The sequence below is a fragment of the Marmota marmota genome, unplaced genomic scaffold (genome assembly GCF_001458135.2).
Source record: "Marmota marmota marmota unplaced genomic scaffold, marMar, whole genome shotgun sequence".
Classification (NCBI taxonomy): domain Eukaryota; kingdom Metazoa; phylum Chordata; class Mammalia; order Rodentia; family Sciuridae; genus Marmota; species Marmota marmota.
In genome coordinates this window covers 4,779,702-4,788,802 of record NW_025999942.1, presented here as the reverse complement: position 1 = coordinate 4,788,802, position 9,101 = coordinate 4,779,702, and positions in this window count along the sequence as shown.

Here is a 9,101-nt window from a genome sequence, read left to right as displayed (position 1 = left end):
ATTTGGTGACATTTGAGAGCAGATAGCCTTTAGAAGATAATGAAGTTCCTGTGACTAAGCCACTCCAACTCCCCCCGAAGACGCCTTAACAACCTCCCTGTAACTTATTCAAATCAGTTTCACGTACAAACCAGACCCAAATTAGAAAATTAAACCTAGCAGACAGAAATGCACTACACATTTGCAGAATAAGCACATGGAAAGTACAAAAATCAGTTTTTATTATGAAATTTGTAAAAGCAACTCGCTTCCAATTTGGAATCTTCTTCCTAATGAAATCATTTTTCTCATCCTCCCAGCTGTGCGGGAGGGTGAGTTATCACAGGCCTCGCTGTCGTAACTCCAGTTCCATGGAAATCTGAGGAGTAAATGAGCTGCTCTCTCACCATATTGAACTGATGTTAGGGCTTTCAGATTTTAGCCAACCAAGAGCACATTCTGCATATGTTGTCTTTCTCAAGTGTTTGGACATCATTTAGCATGTAAACCAGGGTACTGAAGGGTAATTCAACCAATAAATGTGTTCTCTGTTCTTAAAATGTTCTCTGTTCTACAACTAAAGTGTTTCTCTAGGAGTATTTTATTTTGATGATACGCTTGGAGATTGAAGCAACACCTAAAATTACATTTAAAATAACAATATAGGGGCTGGGGTTGTGGCTCAGCAGTAGAACACTCGCCTAGCATGTGTGAGGCCCTGAGTTCGATCCTGAGAACCACATAAAAATAAATAAAATAAAGGTTTTGTGTCCAACTACAACTAAAAAAATAAATATTTTTTAAAAAATAAAATAAAATAACAATATAGATGAAAAAGATTGCATGAAATATTTCTCCAGGCTTCCTGAAAACACCCTGTGAGGTATTTTTTGGTTTTGTCCACAGTTGTGGAGGTTGATAATCCCCTCCACAGGAAAGCCATGGAACCTAGACTTCTTTGCCCCAATTCAGGTCACAGAAACTCTAATCCTCCTCTGCCTTGGAGTTAGCTGAAAAGAAATTCCCTGAACTAACTTGTCTGATAGTAAATATTAAGACCCCCGTTTGAGAGGGTATCCTGCCTCATTCCCAAGAAGAAGGAATGCTGGGCAGACAGGCCCAGAAGAATTGGGACAGGCTTGGCTGGGTTTCCCCACATCATCTATTAGAATTAAGTATGCGATGAAATCTCCATAAAACGCCCAGAAGAAACATGTTCTGAGAACGTAGAGAACTGACCACATGTAGGTTGCCAATGGGTGGTGCCCGAGGAAGGCATGGGAGCTCTGCACCCTTGCCACATGCTTTGCCCCTCCATCTCTTCATTCGTATCCTTTGTATTATCTTCTCTAATGAACCAGGCAACCGGGGGAGGCCTTTGAGAAGCTCAGAAAATTAACTGAACCCAAAGAGGAAATGTGAGATCCCTGATGTATAGAAAAGCACAGGTGAGACAACCGGAAGCTAGCAACAGGCATCTCAACCCGAGACTGTCTCCAGGCAGTATCAGAATTGAATTGAAGGACACCCAGCTGATGTGTGCAGCAGAATTGATTGCTTGGATATTATGCCTTTGAGGGTCACAAAAGTGATCTGTGTTGTGAGTGTAGAGTGGGAAGTTGAGTTAGAGTCTTATTTTTCCACCATATCTTCAAAGTAGAAATTTTTAGATTGACAGTAAAATGGTATGTAAACACAAGTGGAAGCAATGCTTTTGTTCTTTCTGCAATAAAAGTTTTGAAATTTCTTTTCTCTCTCTCTCCCTCTCTCATATATATATATATATATATATATATATATATATATATATATCAAAAATAATAATAGTAAATTCTAAAATAGAGCAAGAAATATAGTTTAAATTTATATGTATTCAAAGCACCATAACAAAAACAAGAAGTCCAATGTCTTTAGTTGTGTGCATGGGCTATCATTAACACCTTCAAATAGTACAAAATTTTTATAAACTCACTTATTGTTGGGCTTCAAGTAACAGAAGATAAAACCTATAGACAATGTTATTTGTTATTTTTTGAAGAAAACTTACAGCTCTGCACTTACGGTTATGTCTTTCACTCTACAGTTATTTGATTAATTTGCTTCTTATTTCTTTGTTTTACCAATACTTAACATTCTATTGTTCAAATAGCATGTATTTATTTGGCAAAATAAATATTTTTCAATCCTATTATCAAGGTATGATTACTATTAACACTGTCTGTGGACTTTCCAAGAGAAAGAGAGAGTTGAGAAGAAATTTTAAAATAAGGATTTGTTCCTATAACTCTTGAATTTATGCACATAATGAGACATCTTGGAGCAAACTTTTCCAAGGAAAAGTCACTTGTCCAACCCATCTTGGTTGGTCAAAATTAAGGGTAGCAGGTGTCTATTATTATGGGGGAATATTATAACAGAATCATTGGAAACTGACTGTCTCCCCTCTCCATAGCCCTTTGTAGATGGAGTCGGCATTTGTACAAGTTCACACCAAGGTCTAGGAGACTCCTGGGAAGAAAGGAAGATGAATCTGACCTTTTCTCTTTTGAAGTTCAACATTATTAGAATGTTTGGGATATTCTTGTCAATGCCCTATAGGGACCATAAGGGCTCCAAGTGAGCTCTCTAGAAGGGTAGGGGAAGTCTGTGGTGAGTCTTTCTTTCAAAGGAAGGGCCTGAAATCTGGGGAGGGTTTGTCCCAGCCCAGAATGTGGCTGATCTAGAAGATCCTCAAGACCTAACCTGTTATGCAAATCCAATTAAACCAACACAAAAGAGGTGAGCTTGGATTCTGAGCATAAAGCCCCTTGAGGCCTATGTGGAGATCACAGGCAGCCACAGATCACTGTCTCACTGCAGGGGGAACAGAGAACATGAGGTAGTGCTCTTAGAGCTGCCTGTGGTCCAGAGAACTTGTGCAATAAAGAAAGCAAATAAGAAAAGAAATGGGTCCAATTAACCAAGAGCAATAACTGCTGAAAACAGGACCCGCCACTGAATAGATCAGATTGTTGCTGGAACTTTTACAATGAACACACCCCTGAGGCTGAGGAACCATTCTGGCTTTGTCCTCTAGAAAGGTACAAAAAACTTTCTCCTAAAATACAACTCTGGAATCCCAAGAGATTTGAGGAGAGGAAGGTTATTTGTATTTCCATGCTGATAAAGTAACAATCATAAAGTAACAATCATACTGATAAAGTATGATTATGTATGATTATGATTATGTATGATGAATTTAAAAAGAGAACATACAATTTTTAAAAATACAAATTTTTTTAAATTGCTAATTTTTCTCTTGGGTTTTTATACATTGATTCAGATATTGATTCACTTATTCAATAAACATTTTTCAAACACCTACTATGTACCAGCACTCCAGGTACTGATTAGTAATGCATTGCCCACTTCAAAGGTTTGGGAGTATAGTAGGGAAAACAATCAATTCCAACACAATTTGGTAAGTGTTAGTGGCCGAGTCAGAGGAACACTGACGATGCTACTGGATTTGATACTTAGCAGCTCATGGCTAAATCTCTCAAAAGAACATTATTTTTTAAGTACAATCTTTGCACCTTGACAATTTAGACCTGATACAACAGCTCCTTTTAGCAGAGTTTAGTAAGGAATTTTTGATAATCTTTTAGAATATTCTGCAAACAGTAGTTATTATTATTCCCACTCTGGATCTCTGTCCCCTTCACTCTAAATACAGAGCAAAGAACCTACCATTTACTTCTGGAAATTCCCTTTTTACCCAGGACAATGGGAGGTTGGGCCTTATTCCATTGGCCCCTTGCCTGTGAGCAGGCTGCGCAAGGTATGAAGTGCAGGCCCCTCGTCCATCTTTACATACATACTTTGCATTGAGAGAAAAGTCTGTGTCTATGGAAGCACTGGGAAAGACTACCTTTCCTTGAAGAAAGATAAAGGGGATTCTGTGCACTCTCGTCTAGGTGTCAGGCAACCCCACTACACCATGCCTTCCTGGCTTCCTGGAGTCAACACGGTGCTTTACTACTGAAGAGATAATTTCTAACTTCCCAATTCCATCTTCACAAAGAGATATTCCTTCAGCTCCTCCCCATTATTTTCTACCTCTTCTCTAAGAAGACAGTATGGATACTTAAAAGTGGGAAAGGGGGGCCTCAGAACTTGCAGTTTTATAAGCAGCTAATACTATAAAAGTAAAGTCACTTGATAGATCCATTCACTCATCAAACTTTACCTGGTTGCAGTTAACAACTGCCTACACAATTTCCCTTTAAAAAATCACAACAGGAAAGGGGGTGGGGCAATAACTGTAGGTCCACTGGCAGCTGATCTGTTTTTACAAAGTGCAGGAGTCACCATCTAAAACCTATAAACTGTCACAGTCTGTCATCATTGAAAAGATGTGGCCATTATTTAAATTAGACTGTGAATGACTTTTTTCCCTCTGTGATGGCTTTTCAGCTGGCGATATGTCATACCAAGCCACAATAAACTGGCACTAAGCATTCTCAATGCATTAGTCCTGCCCGTAATTTGGTGCTTTCAGGAAAGCAGATTGATGATATGAAAAAGATTTTGTCTCTGTTTATGCCTGCCAAAAAAAAAAAAAAATTCAAGAAAATACATTTGACATAATTACCTGAATATAAGCTGGGTGTTATGACTTCTGCATGTAGGAAAAGATAAACAGACCTCACTTATTACCAGCTTGGACAGATCCTTGATGAAAGGTCTCTTTGGATATCTCTTTCTATCTTTCTGTCTATCTTTCTCCCTGCAGTGCTAGGGATTGAACCCAGGGTTGTGTGCATACTAAGCAGGTGGTCTACCACTGGGCTTCATCCACAGCCCTCCTGCAGGGGGAACAGAGAACATGAGGTATGTTTTGCATTTTATACATGAAGAAACTGTAGCTCAGAACATTTTTTAAAGAAATTGATGAACCATTATTTTATTCATTTATTTATATGTGGTTGCTGAGAATCAAACCCAGTACCTCACACATGCTAGACAAGTGCTCTACCACTGAGCTACAACCCCAGCCTCCATCAGAAGATTTTTCACTTGAGGTTACAAAGTAAATGAGAACAACCTAAACCCAATCTCCCCCCTTCAGGACTCCTTAGTAAAGCCTCGTGTTCAGTCTCTTCTGGCTTTAACCTCTTTTGCAGACTGAATTCCTTTTCAAGTGTTTCAAAGAGATGAAAAGTCAAGTTCAGGAGACAAAATCTTAGTGCAGTGGTTCTCACTCTTCTCAAGCTGCATATTAGAATCACACTGGGGAGAGTTTAAAAGTCCTAATTCCCAAGCCACCATGAAACCCAAACAAATCAGATTATGTCTGCATTGCTGGGGGTGGGGGACTGCAAATTGGTGCAACCACTCTGGAAAGCAGTATGAAGATTCCTTAGAAAACGTGAATGGAACCACCATTTGACCCAGTTATCTCACTCCTCAGTCTATACCCAAAGGACTTAAAATCAGCCTACTACAGTGATGCAGCCACATCAATGTTTACAGCAGCTCAATTCACAATAGCTGGAGTATGGAACCAACCTAGATGCCCTTCAATAGATGAATGGATAAAGAAAATGTGATACATATACACAATGGAATGTTACTCAGCCTTAAACAAGAATGAAATTATGGCATTTTCAGGTAAGTGGATGAAACTAAAGAATATCATGCCATGCGAAATAAGCCAATCCCCAAAAAACCAAAAGGCCAAATGTTTTCTCTGATAAGTGGATGCTGATCCATGGAGGGGGCAAGGGCAGGAGGATGAAGGAACGTTGGATTGTGCAGAGGGAGTGAGAGGAGGGGTGGGATGGTGGGGATGGGAAGGATAGTAGAATGAGACAGACATTATTACCCTATATATATGTATAATTACACTACTGGTGTGAGTCTGTACCATGTTCAGCCAGAGGAAGGAGAAGTTATGTTCCACTTGTGTAAAATGTGTCAAAATGCATTCTCCTGTCATGTATAACTAATTTAAACAAATTTAAAAAAAAAAAAAACAAATCAAATTTATCTGGGGATGAGACCAGACTGCAGCATTTTTTTTTTTAACTTCCAAGAAATCACAAAATGTTAAGTTCTCAAAATTGCTGGGTATTACCCAGAGAAGCCTGTCCTCCCCTCTACACCATTTGATTTGTTAGAAACAGATAGAACTCTAGTGCCTGAATGTTTAGCAAGTTCCCCCACTGATTGTGACGCACAAGAAGTTTGAGAACCACTGCTCTGAGGGTTCAGGTCAACCTTTAGTTAGATGAGCTTGGATTTGGCGGTTCTGCCACGTGCCAGCTGTGTGACTCTAAACAAGTTATTAAACTCTCCAAGCTTCAGTTCCCTTATCTATAAAGAGGAGATAATTGTGGTACTTATCTTTTACAGTTGTATTTACATTTAAATGACACCATGTGGAGTTCTCAAAGTGTGGTCCCTGGATCAACAGCATCAATATCACCTAGGGTCTGGTCAGAAACATACAAATGATTAGGCCTATTGAATCAGAAACTCTGAGAGTGAGAACTAGAAGTATTTAACATGAGGCCCTTTAAATTAGTGTTTATGTATACTAATATTTGATCAATGATATAATGCTTAAAAAGGGATTAGTCCAGTGCCTGATACATTGTACATATTCAATGAATATTAGATATTATTTTGTGATAATATCATCATCATTGTCATTATTGTCATCATCCCCATTTGTGTGCAAGAATTCTAAAGCATGGTAAAAACAACCTCAAAAAAAATCTCAGATGGAGATGAAAATACAAAGGAAGGGCAGGCACGAAGTCAAGATTACTATTACAGGGGCTGTGGTTGTGGCTCAGTGGTAGAACGCTTGCCTAGCATGAGTAAAGCACTGGGTTTGATCCTCAGCACCACATAAAAATAAATAAAAGTACTGTGTCCATCTACAAACTTAAAAAAAATTTAATAGATTACTACTACAGCTGTCAGATACAAATGGCTTTTGTCTTCAAGACCCATTCACCATTCCTGGTAGATTATAACCATTTGACTGCATCATTCCCCTTAAAATCACCCCCAATAGTGTTCACTGTCCATAGTACAAAATCTAAATTCTGATCCTAATCTTCATCACCAGACAGGTGTGTACAACCATCTGTACTGCCCATATAGCTCCCAACACAGGTCTGTTTCCATTTTTTAAGATCTTTCAACAAGTCACATTCCCGTCTACTTCCTGATTCCTGACAATTGCCCTACTAAGAATCATTATCTTCCCAGAAAAGAAAAGAGTACAAAGTAAGCCGAGTAGTTAGTTGAAATAGAAATGCTAAGTTCCTACTTGTGCTGGGGCTTTGTAGATAAATAAAATAGACCTTATCCCTAACTCGATGGAGTGTAATGGAGGGAAAACAGACGTTCAACAAATGCTCACAAATAATTAAATCACTACATGTGTGCAAAATTCTACAACGGACAAACACAAGGTATAAGGGAGAACAGCACAGAGCATACGACTGGGTGTGTGTGGCAGTGACTCCTGAGAACATGATGTTTATTCTCAGATTGAAGATGCGCAGAGATTAGACAAGAGGAAAGAGCACTGGGTGGGGGCTCATGAGCTTCCGGTTAGCAGGAATAACAAGTGTAACCTCCGATGTGAGAAAGAACATGATGGTCTGTCTGGGACAAGTAGCACTGACACGTCCCTGCCCACTCAACCTCTTTTATCAACAGCAGAAGGAATTAAGCAGCTGAAGCCAATATTCATTTCATTCTCTGTATTTGAGAACCAAAGAAACTGTTGGTAGGTCACATGGCTGAAACTCTGGAAAACCAGCAAACAAATTGACCATGAGCAAAACCCAGATTCTTGGAATATTTTGGAATCCATAATCCTAGATCTGATTTTTAAAATCATTAAAAATTAGGTACAGTGGCTGATAAGAAATGTGCTCAGAGTTAAAAGAAATTACATTATTTTTGCCTTAGGAAAAGAAAGATTAAAATCAATTTTATGTTGGCCTGTTTTTGAAACGTTTTTATATATAGGAAGATGATCTGTTTTTCCTCATCTCCATGGAGAACACGGGGGGTAGGGGAGCTTTTAAACAGAAGTACTGAAAATATAGAAGTGATATGAAATAATTCATCGACAATAAAGAGAATTAAGTTTTAGGTATGTTACAAAAGGAGAATTAAGTAGTTCCCTGAAGGCATTCCTAAAACAGCTAAATTTTCTTACATTGGAGCTAGTTTACTTGGAAACCGAATGGTGAACTACTTTTCTTCAAGTATCTTGCCATCCTATGAAGTTCATTCCAAGCCAAGATCAAGGAGAATAAATTAAGACAACATTGCCATCTAGTGGGAGTTCTAGGAATAACATTCAATATGCCATTCTATGATAAAAGACATCCTTATAATACTTTTAAAAATTTAACTGGAGGAGAGGAAGATGGCGGCGAGGGGAGTGCATTGCCCCCGTGTGCTGCTTCACTGTGTGGGCGTATGACAAGTCAGGATAGCTAAAGGATATCTTGTTAGGAATTTCCAGCAATAGTGGGGTGCTCCGGAACCTGGAGGAAGGATTTCCATCGCACGAGGATCGGCTACGGGGACTCAAACGCTAGAGGTTTGTCGCACGGAGGGTAACACTGCTTATTCAGCAAATCGCCCCGCGGCTAGAGTCTGCAGCGCGCGCTGGGAAACGAGGAGATAGCGACGAAGGGATACAGCGCTGCAGTTTCTGCCAGCCGTGCAAGCACCGTACTCAGGGCTGAATTCTGGGTTTGAGACGGGGGAAGGAAGCGGTCCATCTCGGTTCTCCACACCGGTCAGACCACAGAGGAGGCCAGCAGCCACCATGTTGGAAAGCTGACGTCACCATTCCTGTTTTCGACTGACCACAGCTCATTCAGCCATAGAACAGGTAATTTCAGGCTGCCATTCGCCTGCGGCTTGCACACAGATTGCTAGGGTTCAGTGCCTGGTGGCTTCTTAGAACCTGATCTTATCGGAGCGAACACCGAGCGCGGGGCGGCCGAGTTCCGGCTCCCGGAACCGCCCTGGCCCAGGGCTGGGGAGCCTGCGGAGGCTGCTTCTTGGGGACCCCGTGTGCTCCTATCGAGCAGCCATAC